At 41.3% G+C, this 20,448-nt stretch overlaps 1 protein-coding gene across 2 annotated transcripts in view; it reads right to left on the reverse strand.

The window, feature by feature from the left end:
* The window catches only part of CSMD1 (CUB and Sushi multiple domains 1), a 997,036-nt gene that overhangs the window by 705,546 nt on the left and 271,042 nt on the right, over window positions 1-20,448 (reverse strand). The gene's annotated exons all lie outside the window — the stretch shown is intronic.

The following is a 20,448-nucleotide window of genomic DNA, read 5'->3' on the forward strand; positions in this document are numbered from 1 at the left end:
TTTTTATAAAATAAGAGCAGATGGCAAGTTACAACATCACTTTTTTATTAATAGCGGTGACTCCCAAGTGCTCATTGCACATCTTTTCGGTAGAGTTATAAAGGCATATCCCAAATTAAAATTGTTTATATGCCAAACATGTTGCTTAGGGATTCATTGCTTACTCCATGCACCTTTTGGTTCCCTTGTGTGTCTTTTAGCATGAAAATTATCATATTTTGCCAGGTTTAAAGGCATGATAGAACGTTCCTCAACGATTAAACTTAGAATGTTAAGTAAAACAAGTGTCAAGAAGACAAAATCTATTCAAATCCCCTGATAGTGTCTGTGCTTCTGCTTTTTAGATCTCCGATAATTAGATAAACTCACAGTGCTTCTGGCAAGTACCATTTTCAAAAACAAAGCTGTATTCAGGGTTCATCTAACTGAATTCAGTGAAAACCAATATGTGGAGGCAAATGTGGTTTGAATTCTACCGCAGCTAAGTAACTTTAATTTCATTTTGCCTAAATAAATTGAAGGACATAACACAAAGCTGTTGAAAGGTACCATCTACTACTATTGTCCCAAAACCCAAGAGGCATAAAATGTGGTCTCATCTACTCAGTCACCTCTCATTCTAGCATCTACATTTTGATGGCTTAAAGCTGGAGAAATTTCCAGCGACTTGGTGGCAAAGTGCTTACTCAGATTCTCTATGGTGTTGAAATCTGGAGCTCTCATCTGAACTCCATTAAAGTTTTGGAAACTGTGCAGAATTTTTTATTTTGGAAGCTGTACTCTGGGCCATCAGGAATATTAGCAGCTCTTTCTACAGAACCTGGATGGCCAACAATTAAGACAAGGACAGACTAGCAGTATGCCTGTTGAGCATTTTCCTGTGCTGTGCTATATGGAATTGGATGATAACCAACTCTGGAAAGCAGCTTGTCAAGATGTTTTAGGGTATTATTTTCTGGAACTGAGCTATGCTTCAACATTGAATAAGTTTCATCTAAGGGATTGGCTCCTCTGGATAGAATCCACAAGGGACCTGGAGACTAATTAGAAACAGCAAAAAATTCCCCTTAGTATGCACTCTTGAGAACAGAGCATTTTAGAGCTAGTTAACTGACCAAGGGACGTGGGTGGCGCTGTGGGTAAAACCTCAGCGCCTAGGACTTGCCGATCGCATGGTCGGCGGTTTGAATCCCCGCGGCGGGGTGCGCTCCCGTTGCTCGGTCCCAGCGCCTGCTAACCTAGCAGTTCAAAAGCACCCTCGAGTGCAAGTAGATAAATAGGGACCGCTTACTAGCGAGAAGGTAAACGGCGTTTCCGTGTGCTGCTCTGGTGCCAGTTCGCCAGAGCAGCGTCGTCACACTGGCCACGTGACCCGGAAGTGTCTGCGGACAGCACTGGCTCCCGGCCTCTAGAGTGAGATGAGTGCACAACCCTAGAGTCTGTCAAGACTGGCCCGTACGGGCCTTTACCTAACTGACCAAACTCTCACTAACCTCAAGAAATGCCTTTAGTAAGTTGCATTTCCAAGTGATGCCCACCGCAGTCTTGGATGGCCACTGCAACCAGGTCATGTACACAGACACACTTTGTATTTGTGGTCAACCACAGATGGAAGATGGCACTCATTATCTGCTAGCCTGCCCCTTATATAGAGACAGAAGAGATCGCTTTCCAAAACCTTTATTCACACACAAGCAAGCAGGTAAATCCTGCCATAAAGCTGGATTTGAATTTGTTGATGTCTCTGGTAACTCCTCTCTTACATCATAGGCCCATATTATGGATCCATGGTCTGTATTGTTTTATGTATGGGTAGCCTTTAGACTCTGCACTTCTCTGAATTGTGCAATAGAGTACAAAGCTGTTCATCTTTTCCAGAATCCAGTGCATTTAGAATCCAGTATATTTAGAAATGTACACTGAGTTAAATTATTATTTAAATATTTAAATATGGTTTTATATGGTCTCATATTGGTAAGATATGATTTCATAAGGTGTATTTTGTTTTTCAGTTCAAGATCGGGCCAATTTTAAGGGCAGCCATTTTTATTTGTTTTAGTAAGGTCCATGGGGCTGCTTGCCAATTGTTTTGCCATTGGCTATTTTTCTTTAAGCTGCTCCCTTCCTTTAACTGTTTGTAAATTTTGTTTTTTGCCGTGGGAGTAGGTTCTCACAGCCTGATAGTGAAAAATGTAAATAAACAGTTTAACAAAACATAGGGAAACAGACCTCACAACAACATATGAACTTTTGGCAGCCTACCCCTGAAAATTGATAATTTTTGCTTCTGCAAATGGAACAGTGCATTTGGAGGATTAATTCTGCCTGACCCTTGTCACACACACTTTCTTAGAAGTCAATTTCCCTGAAATAAATGGAACTTTAACTGAGTAACTGGGGCATCAGGTTACAGGATACCTTTCTCAACCATAGGTTTTCTTTTTCCCTTTCCTGGTATTTCTTCTTTCCCCAGCCCCAAGTCAATAAAAACTAGTTTTCCATGTGATTTGTTTATTGCTATTGCAGAGCTGCCATAGTTGAAGTGTTTTCGGTACTTTCTCCCCTTCATTCAGATTTATTCAGCTCAGTATATCCTCTCTACCATCAACACCAATGGGTGGTTGTCATATGGGTTGTCCATATGAACTATGATACTGTGTGATCATATACATGTCTATTCATAAGTCAGTCCCATTGAGTTAAGTGGGACTAGATCCTCATTCAGTATGTCTAGAACTGCAGCCTAAAATTATAATTGACTGACAGCTAGGAAGAAGCGGATCTGGTTTTTGAGTTGGCATTTTCAATGGCCGGAGAATGATGGTGCACTTCAGATGCAAATTGCTCTTTTATTTTCACTTCAAGAGCAGCATTACAGAAAGATAATGTAATGTCAGAAGAAAGGTTAGACCTTAAATGTGCCACAAATGTGTTCATTATTGTACCTTTTTCATTTTGTAGGAACTCTGACAACTGTTATATTGCAAAAAGGGGGCTTTCGGGCTATCAAATGAAACATACGCAATCTGTATTAAAATAAATATTGGAGGAGATGAATAAGTGAAATGACAGAATTGTTAAAGGAAAATTGTTTCTCCTATGGAACTTTTTATGGAAAGCATCTTACATTTGGCAATTACTGGTAAATATCAGTCACACAAGGAAATGATCATAGAAATTATACTGAGCACTTTTTAGGCAGTAGAAAGTGCATTAAAATACTACACTTGATCTTAGCCAAAAGGCCAAGCGATTAAAAGACTATCAAAATAGAATGTTAAAAATATTTAGGTGTTTACATTTTCAACCTGTTCTCGTTTGAATGAGATTCCAGGGTGTTCTTACAAATATATTGTGCATGTACATGCACACAAATGCACAGACAAATTGAATAAAACGATTAAACATACCAAAGTTTTAAAACTGTAACCCGATATTAAATACATAAGATAAAAACAGTGACCGTTGTGGATATCCCAATTCCATTAAACATGAACAGCTTGCTCTGTCCCATAAGCCTAACATCTCCAAACATCATTTCAAAGCAACTCCTAAAATTCAGTAATGAAGGAGACCACTACACAGCTTGAGAAGAGGAAATTCCACAAACTGGATGTCATGACCAAGACGGCTGTTGACCATGCTACCACCCACAAACTTTGTTCCTCAGTGGGAGCATGTTAAGGGCCTTGACTTCATATCTGAATGCAGATATTGGGAGGGAGGCTCCATCATGTAATTAGAACTCAGGATTTTCAGGGATTTATAGTTCACTGTGCACATCAACTTCCTTAAAACAAACCACTTCCATACTTTGGTTATATCTGACACTATCTCCTAGGTAGTTTTTGGTTATGGACATCGGCTCCTGGGGGCCGAGCCACTGTGGACCCTCTCAATTTGTTTTGGGAGGGGATTGGGGGCCTCCCTTGTTGAGGCTGAATGTAGAGCCGGGTGCAGAACGCTAGGACATTGGGTTGGGTCCACTCAATGTGCTTCAGAATATGGTGCCTGTGGTTATATATACCGTATTTTTTGCTCTATAAGACGCACCAGACCACAAGACGCACCTAGTTTTTGGAGGAGAAAAACAAGAAAAAAATATTCTGAATCTCAAAAGCCAGAATAGCAAGAGGGATTGCTGCGCAGTGAAAGCAGCAATCCCTCTTGCTGTTCTGGCTTCTGCGATAGCTGCGCAGCCTGCATTCGCTCCATAACATGCACACACATTTCCCCTTACTTTTTAGGAGGGAAAAAGTGAGTCTTATAGAGCAAAAATACGGTAAGTTCCATGCTCTCCCCAGGTCCAGATATGGGGATTCTAATTATGAGAGCATGTACATATAAAAATAATTTAAGAAAATCAGATGGGACCCAATTCATACATTTGCTTCATGTGTAGTGCCTGTCTCACACAATGTCATAAATGCACAAGTAGAATGTACACACAGCCTGTTCTTTCCAGCCAACCAAGGATTATTATTTAATGGATTATTAGTATTAATACTATTATCATCAAACACTCATGCCAAAGACTCATGTATGCAGCTGGGAAATTCTGCTGTATGTTTCACCCCCATACCCACTTTCTGTAACCGCATCAGCGGTGGTCTTCGGGCTGTCAAATTTCAGGGGTGCCTTGTGCAACGCTAAAATTCAGTGCCCCCCGCCTCTCTCACTTCATTCCACAATATTGTTGTGGCACCCCCTGCGTCGTCCAGTGTGGGTGAACCAGCCCTGCTACCCTAAACCCTCCTCTGATAGCATTTCCTACTTGAAAAGCATTGCAACTAAGGAAACAAACAATGCCACTTTGTTAAAATAAAACGATCTTGCAAACTGGTGCCTTTACAAACTTAGCATTGCCATTCTATGTACACAAGTAAACGCAGTGCTTATCCTTTGGAATGGGATAAGGAGAAAAATGATCTGTTTCAGAGCAAATTGTTGAAAAGCGTTCAGTTAGCAATCGAACTCATGATCTAATATATCCCAAAACAGCCATAGGAATTTGGCAGGGCAATGCAGCTGTATGACAGCATAATAACCACGGAGGAGAAGAGAGCACCATACCCTCAGTCTGCATCAGGCAGCTAAGCAGAAAAATAAGCTTCCTAAAAGTCGACATATTATCCAACTCTGAATCAAAGGATATAAAAAATTCTTGAATTAGCAATATGAATCTATGATTCACACTTTCTGGCCAGACACATAACTTGAGCCTATATTTTAAGGTTGACAAAATGTGTTTTATCTTGCTTTTCTTAAAACAGTTTAGATTAATGAATTTCCAGATTATGAATTTTGCAAAAGAGAGGTGGGGATCCAGAAGAAAATGTGGATATATATATATATGTAAAGGTAAAGGGACCCCTGACCATTAGGTCCAGTTATGGCCGACTCTGGGGTTGCGGCGCTCATCTCACTTTATTGGCCAAGGGAGCCGGTGTACAGCTTTCAAGTCATGTGGCCAGCATGACTAAGCCACTTCTGGCAAACCAGAGCAGTGGACGGAAATGCCGTTTACCTTCCCGCCGGAGCAGTACCTATTTATCTACTTGCACTTTGACGTGATTTCGAACTGCTAGGTGGGCAGGAGCTGGGACCAAACAACGGGAACTCACCCCGTTGTGGGGATTCGAACCACAACCTTCTGATCAGCAAGTCCTAGGCTCTGTGGTTTAACCCACAGCGCCACCCGCATCCCAATATGTATATAAAATTAGGGCTACTATTGAAATGTGCTGGCGGATTCTATGCAAGGGAAAATGCCAAGCAGATCCCACTAGAGAATTTGGAAATGGGGACTCAGCAGTCAGCTACAGATTTCACCTGGTCCTAATGGATTTTGTAACAGTGGCCTCATGATTTCAGCATGTGCAATATTATAATTTTTGTGTGCTTCTCTTGCAGGATCACTATGCAACCTACAGGATGGTGTTTCTAGATATTTCATTATTCTTCTGGATATGTCTGTAGGTGTCTAGCTAAGCCGAACACATAAGCTATGATATGCTGTTCCATTGCAATAAGTAGAAACTTCCCCCTGAATTAGAAGGACTAAATCTAGCTATTCTAGCTGCTACTGATTTTCCCCTGGCACCTACTCCATTACCTTTTCAGCCATACTTTATACCAAAAGAGTATAAAGAGTCATGGTGGTCATGACTAGACAGATCTTTGGCTATATAGATAATTAAAATACATTCTGGTTCTTCATTAACCTAGCATCCAGCTTAATATCTCAAGATTTTGACCCCTTTTAATGGACTCTTAATGCCGACTTGTTTTTTTCCATTTCCCCCAGACCATTATCAATGCTTCTTTGATGTGCTGTTTTTATTTTATTTATTTTTTAAATGATTGTTTTTATCCCTTGGGAGGCAGGACATTTTTTGAAGGGCAGAATGCAAATCTTGCCCTTCAAAAATGTCAAAAGCTCTCCATTAACTGTAACTACCATTAACTACTCCATTAACTACCAATAGTGTAGTCTTTATGATTAAACAAATGCTGAATCTTCTTTACTATATATGTTCTGGTAAGAAATGCTTAACAATGCAGTACATGGGGCTCAGTTATGGACCAGAAGCACCTGCTCAATTCATCAAGCTTTTACATGCCTGCTTGACACACTTGGAAAAGACAGATTACTTGGATCCATTTTAATGTAGCTTCAAGTCTGATCATGGCACACTGAAACCACATTGGTCACCCTAGTTGATAGCATTTGTCAGAAGAAAGATGGGTGGTTGCGCCCCGAGGCCCCTAAGCCCTTCCCTAGTAAATAAATTCAAATGGACGCATAATTTTAGTTCAAGTTTTTGGGCAGAATTTTGGCCACAACTTTCTTGATTAGAAAACAAATTGAGTGGTATTGGCCTAGACATTGGTCAGAGACTATAACTGACTCCCGCCTCTCTGGCAGGCAGTCTAAAAGGGTAAACACCAAGCACGGGAGCAACATCGGTGAAGATCAATTGAAGTTTACCCTGGGGTTCCTGGGGTCCTGGCATGGCCCTAGCCCCTCAAGCGGAATACCCTAATTCTGGAGGGGCAGGTGATGGTCACACCTCCCCTCCCCCACAATTCTATAAACCAATGCCTAACCGCCACAGGACCCTAGTGCTCGCTGCCATTACCCTCACCTTGCAACCAGTCCTTTAAGCCATCACGGACTTCAGCCAACCACACATCATTACCTTCGTCAGATAAATGCACTCCATCTGCCCTAAACAGGGCTGCATTAGAGAATGCAATGCCTGGGTGGGGGATCACCCTGCTACCCATGGATAACACCTTCCGCACTACCTTGCAGTCTACCCACTTCTGGGCATTATTTGTTGCAACTGGGTTAATGCTATTGCGCCAAAAGTGCCTCATGAGGAAACATGACCCAAAAATTAATGTGCCCCACCCACATCGCACTGCCGCATTTATAGGACTCTGGGATCATGCCACCTGCTTCACTTGGCCCAACCAGCCAGGCACGATCCCAGGGCCCAACTGACAAGGCTTGGGCCACGCCTAGTAACAACTCACCCCGTGGGGGTGGCTTAAGGGGCCTGAGCGCAACCAGGACCCTCAATTTAGGAGGATCCCATAAACCAACCCATCTTGTTCTTCTTGAGCTCTTGGCAGTTTTTGATACCATTGTATCATTCTGGATTACTCCCCCCCCAAAAAAACAAACAAACAAACTCTCAACCAGAGCAGTCTTATGAGTACATGCTTTGCACATGAAAGGTCCCAGGTTTAATCCTACTTCAAACCTTTGAGATTTTCTGCCAGTCATTGTTGACAATACTAAGCTAGACTGACTGGCATTGTCTAATGCAACATTCTGTGTTACATAAAGGAAGTTCTTCAAAGGAATCCACAGTGCAATCCTACATTTTAATTTTAATTTTTTTTTTTTGAAAATCCTGATATATTCAATTGAACTCTCCCATTAGTGAATGTGTACACGATTGAAGCCCTAGTAAGACATCTGCAGCACCCTATTCCTTGAATACCTTACTGAAAGAGATTATATATATTAACCAGTGATTTTAACCATAGTGAGTAAAGTTTTCAAAAGTTTCACGTTTTCACAAATATTACATAGCTCTGCAGCAGCTCAGCCAGGCAGATTATTCCTCAGAGATGACAGTGATCCATTTTATTAAAACCGAAGTTTTATTTATCATCCAGGGATGACAAGAAGATACTGAATCACTCACTCTGCAACTCTTATCACAGACCTTGTCTCTGTAATTACCTATTCTAAGTGCACATATAACAGGCCCTCAGGCTTCTAGAACTATCTCTGGCTTCAGGGACAGGCTTTTTGCTTCTTCTTTTTTACAAACATTTCCCTTAAGGGTTGCCTCTTGAGATTACAACTGACACCAGAAAGGAGGGAGGGGGGAAGGTAGAGGTGCAAAATTCAAGGAGGGAGAAGGGAATCGAGAGAGAGAAATGTGGGGTTATTAGGGACACTAATTAATGAAGCCACACCACATTTTGCTGCAACAAACTCAATAATATCATGTTACAAGGGCTTTGCATTTCTTTTCTACATTGCCTACAGGTATCTGAACATTTGATTTGATAGCACTTAGGACATTAAGGCTGAAACCCTGTACGTCCTTAGCTGGAAATATTTCCTTCTGTTCACTCATGCTAAACTTGTGGTCCAGATACCATAGCATCTTCTGTTTTCGATGATAACACAAAGGCAAGGAAGAGAGGCAAAATGCAGTACCCAAACAGCTGCCTTGGGAGAACACATAGAATCCTTCTTGAGACAAGGGTCCAGTTTCCAATGAGGGAGGATAAAGAATTGTTTGCCAAGGAAGGAAAGGGAAATATAAGCAACTAGGGAAGACACAACCACACACTGACAGCAGCAGACTCCTGCGGCACATGACATAGGATTGGGAAACCTGAGGTGCAAATTCAAACCCTTGTCAAGGGGGATGTTACCTCACACGCGCTTTTATGTGCCTGGCCAACAAGAGTTATGTTGGACCTGTTGACACCACAGAAGTGTTCCTTGCCCACTCAGTCATAAGCAGACACATCATGGGACATTTCTCTCTCCTGCCACTGCTTTAAGAACAAGTCATATAAGCAAGTGGACTGCACTAGAAACCCTAACCTGGTAGAAAATATCAGGTAACATAGACATGGAGGTTTAGCTTTGACCCCACATTACAAATGATTGGGAGAAGCTCCTGCATCCAGAGACAAATTTACAGCTGCTTTGCCAGCAGAATTGTGCCTGCACAGCAGAAATGCTTGTGTAGCATCATACCAGTGTTGCGCCTCATAAATGACCGGCATATGGAAGTTTCCACCATATCCTACAGCCCCACAGCTGGTATAGAGGACGGCTCCCTAATGCTTCAAAATGCTGACAGGTCTAGTTTTGCGCATATATGCATTTATGTACACAAGCAATATATTTGGAACAGAAGTGCTGAGAAAGAGGGAACAAATTAACCATCAAAGCAAAAATTTATAAAATTCCAATGTTTTGAACAATTTGAACTCATTAATGACTCGTCACTTTTGCTGAGCCTAAAAGAGCTTTCTCCAGAGAACAATTAGCTCTTGTCTGAATACAAATATTTTTAAACGCACCTCATTCATGTTTGTTTTGTCAATAAAGCAACGACATCTCAGTCTCCCCGAGGTTAATTGCTTGACTTATTAAAGATGCATGATTTTTTGGATTTAAATACACATAGCTGACACTTCATTCAGACATTCTTTAAACTTCTTATTAAAAACACCTTTTTCAAAGGACATTTAAAAAACCAGAAGCATTTTTGTTAGGGATTGTAGGACAAGACCTGCCAAGGAAAACAAAGAATTTATTTACATATTCAACAGCAGCGGCAAGAGTCTTGATAGCACAAGGATGGAAGAATGAGGAAACTCTGACAAAAGAACAGTGGCAAGTGAAATTGATGAACTATGCAGAACTGGCTAAACTGACGTACAAATTGCGAGATAAGGACAACTGTGACTTTAAAGAAGAATGGGAACTTTTCACAAATTACTTAAAAAGACAACAAAATGAATTGGACTCCTTGGCAGGTTTTGAATAAACATACACAAATTTATTGATTGATAATAAGGTGGACAGATAATGTGAGGACCTCTATAATTTTATAACATGCAGAGAATAATATGGTTGAGAAATCAGAGAGGAGCTGAGGGAAGTCTCGGGAGGAGGGGAAGGGGGGGAAGGGGGAAAATAATATGATATGTTTTGATATGTTGAAATTGCTAATAAAAACATTTTTTTAAAAAAAACAAAAAACACCCCTTTCTTTTTTCTTTTTGTTCTGCATATACCAGACAATTTCACAGGCTTCTAATCTACAGGAGAATTTGTGTGACTATGCCCCCCCCCATGTCCCATGCTTCTTCCATTAAGGTGTTTTATGTTTCAACAATGCACTGGTGTATGAGGGTGTCAGAATCAAATATTAGAGGGAAAGCATGTATTCAAATAAACCCTGAATGCTCCAGTGGATTAAGATCATTCTTGTAGCAAACAAGTCCATACTGCTGTAATTAGAGGAACACAATAAGGGACTTGAAGGGACTGCTGTGGAAAGTTAGAAACCTAAGTTTTCGGACCCAAGAGATTAAACACAATGCTAATGTGCCCAGACCTGTTATGAAACTTTGAAGAATGAAAACATACTGACCCACAGGCAAGGAATGACAAGCTTAAATACTTGAATCTATGTATTTAAACACATAGGCTTAGATCTCCTGACATTCTGCTGTAGGAATAAGTGGGAGCAATTATTGCCAATTTCTCCTCCTCCTTGCAGGTCTCTGCACCCCCTGAAAATGTGCACCACAGGATTGGGAATCCCTCTGGAACTGTATGAAGAGGTGCTGCAGGGTGCAAGTGTAAGGAGGAACTGGTTATAGAGCTTGTAAAAAAAAGCAAGCACGTTTTCTATATCCAGTGAATAGCTAAGTGCAAAGCAACCAACAACATTCTATTCCTGGAACACCTAAAGAAGTCGAATGCCACATGAATCAACAACAAGGTCAGAGCAATACCATCAACACCTTGTGGCTTGTTCTTTTGCTAGAAGAACATATTCCAGTGTCAGAGGCACTGCCAATCCACAGTCATGCATTATACATTTTGGCAGGACTTACCGCAGTAATCACGGCACCCTTTTACATTGCAAACTTATACGAAAGGCTATTTCTGCTTAGATAAATAGATGTCAATATTATCGGGCAGCCAGGATACAGAATGATTTGAGAAATAAAGACGAGGGTGCCACAGAAAAGGGCAGCAAAACATGCATTGCTAATGCATGGCCTTCAGCAATATTTTTATTTATTTACTTATTATACTCCAAGCGTGGAATCATAGAATACATTAATATTCCACACAGCATTTTGGAAAAAGAAAACATCTGCCCCATAACAGTTATTTAAAAAAACATTAGCAATATGCAAACAATAAACAAAACTATACTCCCACCCTACTAGCAGATAAAAATCAAAACTCAACACTGGCCCCCTTCTCCATAATCCAAAAACCCTTCACACCAACCTGGCATTTCCCCCCTCCTTTTTATCATCGCCACCTCACCCAGAACCCAGAATCAAGACCAGCAGCAGTACATCCATGGTGGGTTGGTCCAGGGTTCTCCAGGAATGGTCCAGCAACTCTTCTCCTTTCAGATGCATTTCTGACAACTGGATTTCCTTGAAAACCAATGGCACTGATATGCACCAGTAGACTCTTAAGTTCAGTTGACGTCAATGGGGTTTATGCTGCGATCCAAACCCCTTCCATGTTGTGCTGGTGTGTCTATTCCACAAATAGACGTAGCTGTCTCTCCACCCAGTCCTGCCAGCCTCATGTAGCCTCGCCCTGAGGATTGACACCAGTATCACGGCACTGGTGCAGGATCGTCCATTCTGCCCACCAAATGAATTCGTACCAGAAGCACCAGACAGGAAGCCAAGAAACAGGGAATTTTGGAGTGTGGAGTGGAACAGGAGCCGAGAACCTACAGGTCTGAACAATGTGCTGCCTGTGGTCTGTCCACCTCCCCTCCTTGTGTTTTACCCCTCTGTGCAAGCTGGGCGACAGAAGTGGAGTGTGTGCCTCCTGGCCAGCCGGGCTAGGTGAGGCGCTTGGGCTCTCAAAAGCATCTTTGAGCCCTCTCCTCGCATGGCTGGCCCCTTCCCTCTCTTCTCCACTGGAAGTGTGGGGAAAGCTTTCCCCACCGCTGGATGGGGAACTGCTCCTCAGAAGTTTCTGCGGCTCGCTGTATCCCAGCGGCATCCCTGCCTCCCTCCCCTGTTCCGATGGCAAGTCCCCTGGCACCTCAAAGGCTCAAAATTGGTAAGAATGCCTAGAAATAAGACGCAAACTAGCAGTTTAGATTTCATTGAATATTAAAATCATTTCCAGGGATTGGAATACATGACCCTTGGGGGTCCCTTCAAGCTCTACAATTCTACAATGCTATGATTAATAAAACACAGAATTAAAATAGCCACGTCATTGAACCATGCCCTGCAAAAGCCGAATGTTGGCTTTTATTTGGTTGCGAACTGCCTTAGTATTTATTCTTGAAAAGGCAGGCAGGATATAAAATGTATTAATCATCACCATCCACAGATATCCTTTCTTGCCCCTAGGGGGGTACTCTAAACCACTTCTGAAGTGACAGATTTGCAGCCAGACGATGATGCCAATCCCAAAAGTGTGCGAAAGTGCTGCATTTATGATTTAGATTTGGTTCACGAGACAGTGGTTTCTACAGTTATGAGAAAGAACCATGCAGGGGCTATCCTCTAGACAGAAAGTGATATTCAGATATATTGAATATCATTTGGTAAAATGGCTTTTCTTTTCTTTTCAGTTGGAACTCACTGGAACTCAATTCTGGCACTCCTCAGGTGGGCGCCATTGCCATTCTAAGAGATTGAAGGATGTGTTTGTAGTGAGTTCTGGCACCTCTTTTTCGAGAAAAACAGTAGTGGGCATATCCTTTTCAGTGAGACAAAAATGATGGGGGGGGGACTATGGAGAGCTATTGTTGCACAGAGAACAGTCAAGGTGGCAAGGGGAATTCTGTTATTCCATGTAGATGCAGAGTGATGGAGCTTTTAATGCCTGAACATAACAAACACAATAGTAGGATATAAGGAACAAACTAGGTCATGCACTAGAAATATAGTTACAGACTACTGCTAACAACCACAGGACAGAAGACAATGCCAATGGCCTAAATTGCAGCCCATTGTGAAGCACCTGAGTTTGAAGCCAACCAAAGTGGAACACCCAGAAATGACCCAAAGGCAGAGAAGGGAAATTATGGCACCACTACACTCCTTGAATTGGCACAATATTTTGACTCAGCCGAAACATCAGCACAGTACATAATTCATCGGCCATTTCAGCAGTAAACTTGTATCACGTTTTTCAGCAATTCCAGTCATTTAGGCGTGCACATTTCTCACTTGATGACCTCCGCAGCGCCACACCCTGAATGTGCAATCACAGGTCAAGTATTGCACATTACTACAAATGAAATGCTATTATTAAGTACAAGTAGTCCTGCGTTAAACATGGGCAATTAAGTAATGAAAAATAAAGTTGTTCTAGTAGTGAAACAGCTGTTATTTGCTAGTGCCAGAATTTTTATGCCTGGTTTTTACACCACAATCCTACAAACACCTACTCAAAAGTAAGTCCTGTTGAGTTCAATGGTGCTTATCTCCAGATAAAAAAGACTAGGGCTGTAATGGAGGGGGTACTTGGATACATAATTAGGTTGTTGTTAAATAAAAGCAACATGAACTTAACTTCAACTGTATCCTAGCACTAGCCATTTCATCAGGCTGTAGCAGAGGGAGGGAATGGAAACAATGCCATCCTATTGGCTCTGCTAAGGGACTAGACGCCTTTGCTTTTCCTGTTGAACTCATCCTTAGAAAAGAATTGTTTCCTGAATGTGCATAGATACTATGCAGCTCTGTAGAATTTGCAGCTCCGTAGGCAGCAATATTTTGTCCTTGAAAAGGTCAAGGAACTTACTTTAGGGTGAAAACAGTCATAATATAAATAGAGGATTCAAAGTGCATATACTTCATCTGTGCTGCAAGCCCAGCCGAGCTAGCAGACCGTAGTAGCATGCATAAAAAATGAAACAATAAATGAGAATTCTGAAAAACCAACAGCAATTCCATCAGCATCGCAAGTAAACACATGGGGAAGGAAACATTTAAGGTAAGCCTAACTTCAGACAGAAATTAAGGCTTAACTATCACAAACTGCAAACGAGGTAACCCAATGACTTACTATAAACACATGCTTACGAATGCATCATGCAAGTACAGTAATCAAGCAGCCATCATTGGGTATATATTCAGTGACAAACCCAGGTTTGCCCCTGAGTGCTGTGCAAAAGAGTCTTCTGCCAACATGCGTTGTTCTCTCATAACTGAAACTTGATAGCCTCAAGTGGATATGCTACTGCTGTTTACTGACATTTGAAGATATCCACTGCACTTTAGTTTTCTTTGCAAGAAACTACATTGTGTCCTTGGTAACCAATAACGTACATGAAGACGCTGTAGCAAATCATTTAAGGAAATTAAGAGGAAGCACAATTATCCCAGGAATAATATAACGGTAATAATGGTGTTATGACCACATACATTAATAAAATCAGGAGATCCATATGACCTACACCAAAGAAGAAAATATTTTGCATTAAACTCACATTGTTATTGAGCATAACAAAGAATAAATGAAATACACTGTGGGAGATAAGCTAGCTCCCAAATAAAGGAAACAGCCTCAAGAGTTTCATCAAAACAGCTATTTTCTATTACTTTAACCTAGATAGTGTTTGGATTACTTAACTGGAGGATGTGCATGTTTAAAATTGCTAGCAACAAGGAGTGAGGCCTGTCAGTAAACACATTTAGTCCTTATGACAGAAGAAAATGAAAATGGGAATGCTTTCTGTGCCATTTGTTTTCATAACGCATGGCCTTGAATGCTATTCAGACATATGAGATGCCCATCGTCTGCAGCCTACAATGAACCGACTCTGCAAATGTGCTGCGGAAAGTACTTTTTAGCCCATTAGAATTAATAGAGCAATCTCTTCGGTTCAGCAAGTTTGAATTAGAACATTTAGTCCTTATGCACATTTTAAGTTCTGGTCATATTGCAGATTTCTAAATAAGCTTCTTAAGCATTTTCCACTATCTCTGCATTTAGTGTAAGGTCCTTCTAAATAATATTGAAACACATGACTTAATGGCTGCCCGACTGAAAGGGCACAAATCTGATAGTTTTTAGTACCCTTGCGGAGGAGGCAGATAGCTGGAATTTTTTAATGAAAATAGCATGTGTTACCAACAGGACAAATGAGAAGCAAAGAGAAAGGCACTGTATGCAGCAACTGAACATAAATGGATTATCAAAAGTGCTTGAGTTTCTTGAAGCTCAGCAATGTTGGGGAAACACAATTTCCTTCTTAAGGCTCAGCCTAAAGACAACCATGCAACTGCTTGTGACTATTTCTTCATTATCAAGAAAATTATACAAAATTAAATTGAAAAAAAATATGTTTATAGAAAGACCAAAGACTTCTTAACGACACCTGCTATGACACATGTACCCCAGTTTTCAGAGCAGTGAGATACTTCAGGGGTACAGAGTCTAACTTGGGTTCAGTTTCCTTTGAATGAGGTTGCTTTTTGTAGTACAGTGGTACTTCTGGTTGTGAACGGGATCCGTTCCGGAGGCCTGTTTGCAACCTGAAGAGAACGCAACCTGCGTCTGTGCACGCGCGAGTCACAATTTGCCACTTCGCATGCGCGTGATGTCATTTTGCACGTCTGCGCATTAGCGAGTGGCAAAACCCGGAAGTAACCCTTTCTGGTACTTCGGGGTCACCACGGGACGCAACCTGAAAATGCGCAACCTGAAGCAAACGTAACATGAGGCATGACTGTATGTTTATATACAAACATATAGGTCAAGCACAGGCAGAAGTTACAACTTAAAAAAACCAAACCCCATCTGTCACTCCAAATCCTTCAAAGTTTGCTGTTCTTGTTTCCCATCTGCTTCAGTATGCAGTGTCTCCTTACGGGCTCCAACTGACACTGAATCAGCAGATAGTAGGGAGAGAGAAGACTTTTGTTCACCATACACCTGCTGCTCATCAGGCTACTAATTTACCTAATTTCACGAATACATCTAGGTGAAATCTTAAATGCAGCCTTTATTCATTAACACTCTCCATTAGAATCAGCATCTACACAGTTGGAAAGGGAACCTACATACAAGGTCATTTAGCCCAACCCAGGCTCCTTTTGTGAACAAGGGCAGGATAGAAGTTTGATAAAGAAATAATTAGCATACTTGCTAAATTTCGGAACTCTATATATGGGAAATAAATTCAGTTGCTAATATACGAACAAAACACATACAATTGGAATTCCGTTTTGTTCAGTCTTTGTTTCAAATACCAGTGTAGACCTTTATGCCTTATTGAATCAAAACTGAGGAGGGAGAGCTGAAAAACTGTCTTATGAAGTACTAAAAGGCTACAGATGTAGAAAACAGAGAGACAATTTTATGTTGGGGAAAGCTGCTTCTCATGTTGGTATACTGAGCGGTCATGAGCAACTCCTGTGTAAGCCTGGACTTACTCTTATGTAGAACTAGGCTCAATCTTGACTCACTATTTGTATAGAGATTTTAAAAACAATTATTCAACAAGGGGTGGGAGTCTTCTTTTAGAACGCAGTTGGAAAGTGTATATGAGCATATATTTAAAATGATAAACCAAAAATAAACACATAATTGAAACTTCAAACTTGTGCTGGAAATGTGCAATGTCTAATTTCACCATATACAAATTGTCACTTAGGAACTTACATTAGTGACAGCTATTCAAGGTCTTCATTTAGACTTAATGAAGACAAACTATTGAGTTTTAATATACAAAACATTTCTCTCCTCAGCAAATGTTTTTCATCAATTTCCCCCTCATTCTTTTCCTATTGATTCTAACACCACTAAAATTGAAGGACAAATTGCCATGTCACAATGCCAAATATTCCTTTGTTATTTATTAGGTCATCTTTGTTGCACATCTTAGGTATGTTTCCAGTTCCCTAATGTAAGCAGCTAATATCAGAGAATCTGACACACATGACCATTGATGGAGATTAGTTTCAAGAGGTATAATCTTTCAACATCTTGGTAACTATTGGATCCTTTTGTGCTCTGAGGCCCCCATAAATAACTTCACAAGGCCACATATTTTAGTTTAAGTTACTGGGAAAGTTTTAGGCCACAACTTTATTGATTACAGCAAAGTGAGCATTATTGGCTTAGGCATTGGCAACAGACTATAACCGACTCCCTACCTCTCTGGCTGGTACTCTGAATCAATCAAAGCTCACGCTGGGGTTCCTGTGGTCCTGGCATGGCCCTAGTCCCTCAAGCGGGCTTCGGACGAGATCCAGGACCCCCAGATTCCTTTACCAGAATACCCTATTTCTGGAGGGGCAGGTGATGGCCACACCTCCCCTTTCCCACATTTCAATAAGCCAATGCCTAACCACCAAACCTTACAAGGTGTGACAATTGCTGAGGGGGTAGGCGAAAGTGGCTATAGCCAATCTGCCGAATGGAAAAAAATTCGTACCCAGCCCCTGTTCCAAAACAGGTGACCCAATCGACAGCAAGGCCAAAGCAGCACTGCCTAACATTAGGGAGGGAGGGTGTTTGGCAGTGCGAAGCAAGTGCTCCAAATTACGTCACACTGCCGCATTTATAGACCCCTGGGAATCACGCCACCTCATGCGATTGCCCAAACAGCCTGGCATGATCCCGGGACCGAAGCAAAGGCTTAGGTTACACCCCTAACCAAATTAACCCTGCGGGGGTGTCCTAGGGGCCCTCACGCAACCAGGACCCTCAATAAGGAGGATCCCATTTCACTACTGAAACCAGTGAGACACTGTGTGTCTATCAGCTTGAAAAGCTACAGATGAAATGCACCCATCACTGCTCATGGTGTGTTTATTTGCTTGCAGAAACAGAACAGCAGCAATTTAGTCACTGGGGGACTTTTATTTTTATTTTTTCACCATTTAACTTTGTTTTAATGTTTCTCCACAAATGGTGGAAAATACTAAGTACAGACGAGGAATCATCACAATGCTGTGGTCAATGTTATAAATATGGAATTATAAATTTAAAACATTTTCTGGTTTAAAAATAAATCTGGTAGTAAATTATTTATTACTATTTTAAATAGAGGCAAGTCTTAGAATGAAATTTCTTCAGAATTTGCTTCAGAAGAGCTGACAAATTTAAGAACACAAAAGTCTTCACCCACAAAGAACAAAACCTGACTCACTGCGAGAAGAATGGCAAACTCCGGGTTTCTCACTCTTTCTTCCCTCTCTGGTTTCCCTTGTAGCCTCTATCTTTCCTTTTGCACCTTTCTGCACCTGTGTAGTATCTCTTGTAAATTCTCTGGAGCCTCCTTCTGACCTGCTAGCATCCTGCCGTTTATACAGCTGTTGTGATTATCTCTGTAACACTCCACAGCTGCTGCTGTCCTGGCTTGCCATTTCCTGCTTGCCTGTGTTTTTCCTCTGAGTGAACCAGAAGAGGAAAGATATGGGAGGTGGGGGGAAACCTCCACATTCTCCCAACACCTGCGTTTTCCATCTTTGCTACCTTTCCCACCCCCTGGGGAGGGGGAATCATCCCAATCCCTAAATATCTTTGGAAGAACCGCAGCTCTGATTTCCTCCCACACCATTCACACCGTTAGTGCTGGTGAAAGAGGAGAGGAAACATGGAAGGTAAATATCAATTTTCACTTGTCCTGTCATTAGCTACTCCTATGCCGCACTCTATAAGTGGCATGGCACCTTCCTGTTCCATTAGATTCGCTAGCAAAAGTGTTCCAAGGTTTTCAGGGCACTTCGTAGGTATCCTATATAACCGGCATGATGGCATGTCTCCCTCTGTCTCTTCTCCTTCAAATCGCTTCTCAAATCTCACCTTTTCCATGCACACAACCTCCTAATTGCTATTCCCTACTGTAACACAGCCTGCTTTCGGTCTAAGCGCATGCAACGAAACAACCACATATTGCTTTTTTTGAATTATTGATGTGTGAGCTTGCATAGCACTAGGAGCGCATGCATCTTCCCATGGAGGGGATGCATGAATTCTATCTTCACACAAGTTAACTTTCCCTTGTTTCTGTTATCTCATGCTAAGAACTCTGCCAGAAAACATTAAAAAGAGACACCGCTTAGTTCACTCAATCTAAGTAAGTTGGAATTTGAAAAGGAAAAGGAAAAGGGAAAGGAAGAAAGGAAGAAAGGAAGAAAGGAAGAAAGGAAGAAAGGAAGAAAGGAAGAAAGAAATGAATATGACATGAAGCTTTTGAGCCTTCCAAGTCTGTCAGTGTCAGCTATTATCACGGAAGTACCACATACTCAAGTCACAGAGGACAAATTACAGGAGTACTCCGATATTGTTATAACAGGGTCACTGTTGTACCTGTCAAGATGATTCCATCCATTTATTTGATGGAGGTTGTTTGAAATATTGCACATTAACCCAGATGAATTCAAGTGAAAATTGCCTCTGTTAAATCCTAATAGCAGACATTTTCTGTGCTATATTTTTTTATTATCTCAAAAGATAATATTTGCTTTTAATGAGCTACGAATATTTAGGCTTTGGATTACTCAGGTCCAGGTCATTATAGAAAAACGTTACTATAATTAGATAGGCAGAGCTCCCTATTTGTTCCTGCAGGAGACAATCCAGGGAACCTGTCAGATTATCTGAAATTAGGGCTGAATTTAATATTTGTGAGCTTTGAGTTTTTGCACTAAAAATTGCCGTTCAGTGAAGTAGAACTTCAATGGAAAAAAAGATGCAGCCAATGTGGGAAATTTTAACTTCCTGTGACTTTTGTGGCAAACGACTTCCCAGAGTGGTGGCAAAGTCCTCTGAAGAACTTTAAAGCACAGACTGCAAATTTAGTGTCTACCAGTACTCACTATAATGCTTGTGAAAGGTCGTGGTAAATATCCCCTCAAAAACCCACAATGCAGGAAAAACTGTTTGCTTTTCCTACACAGTTCCTGCTACACTGAAAATGCTTCCTTAAATATACCCACATTTCACTGAATACCAAGATTATGCACCTAGTCTCCCATCAGTTCTGAATAGAGGAGAGGCACTAACAACTTCTCTCTGTGAGTGAGCATGGTATTGGCTCATACAGGTGGCATTTTCCATTGATGGGGGTGGCTGATGGGGGCATGATGATACCATTTTATGGTCCTGCCTCTTTCATTCATGCAACTATCACAACTGATGTGCATTTTATTCTT

The sequence above is a fragment of the Podarcis vaucheri genome (genome assembly GCF_965113315.1).
Source record: "Podarcis vaucheri genome assembly, chromosome: 3".
NCBI lineage: Eukaryota > Metazoa > Chordata > Lepidosauria > Squamata > Lacertidae > Podarcis > Podarcis vaucheri.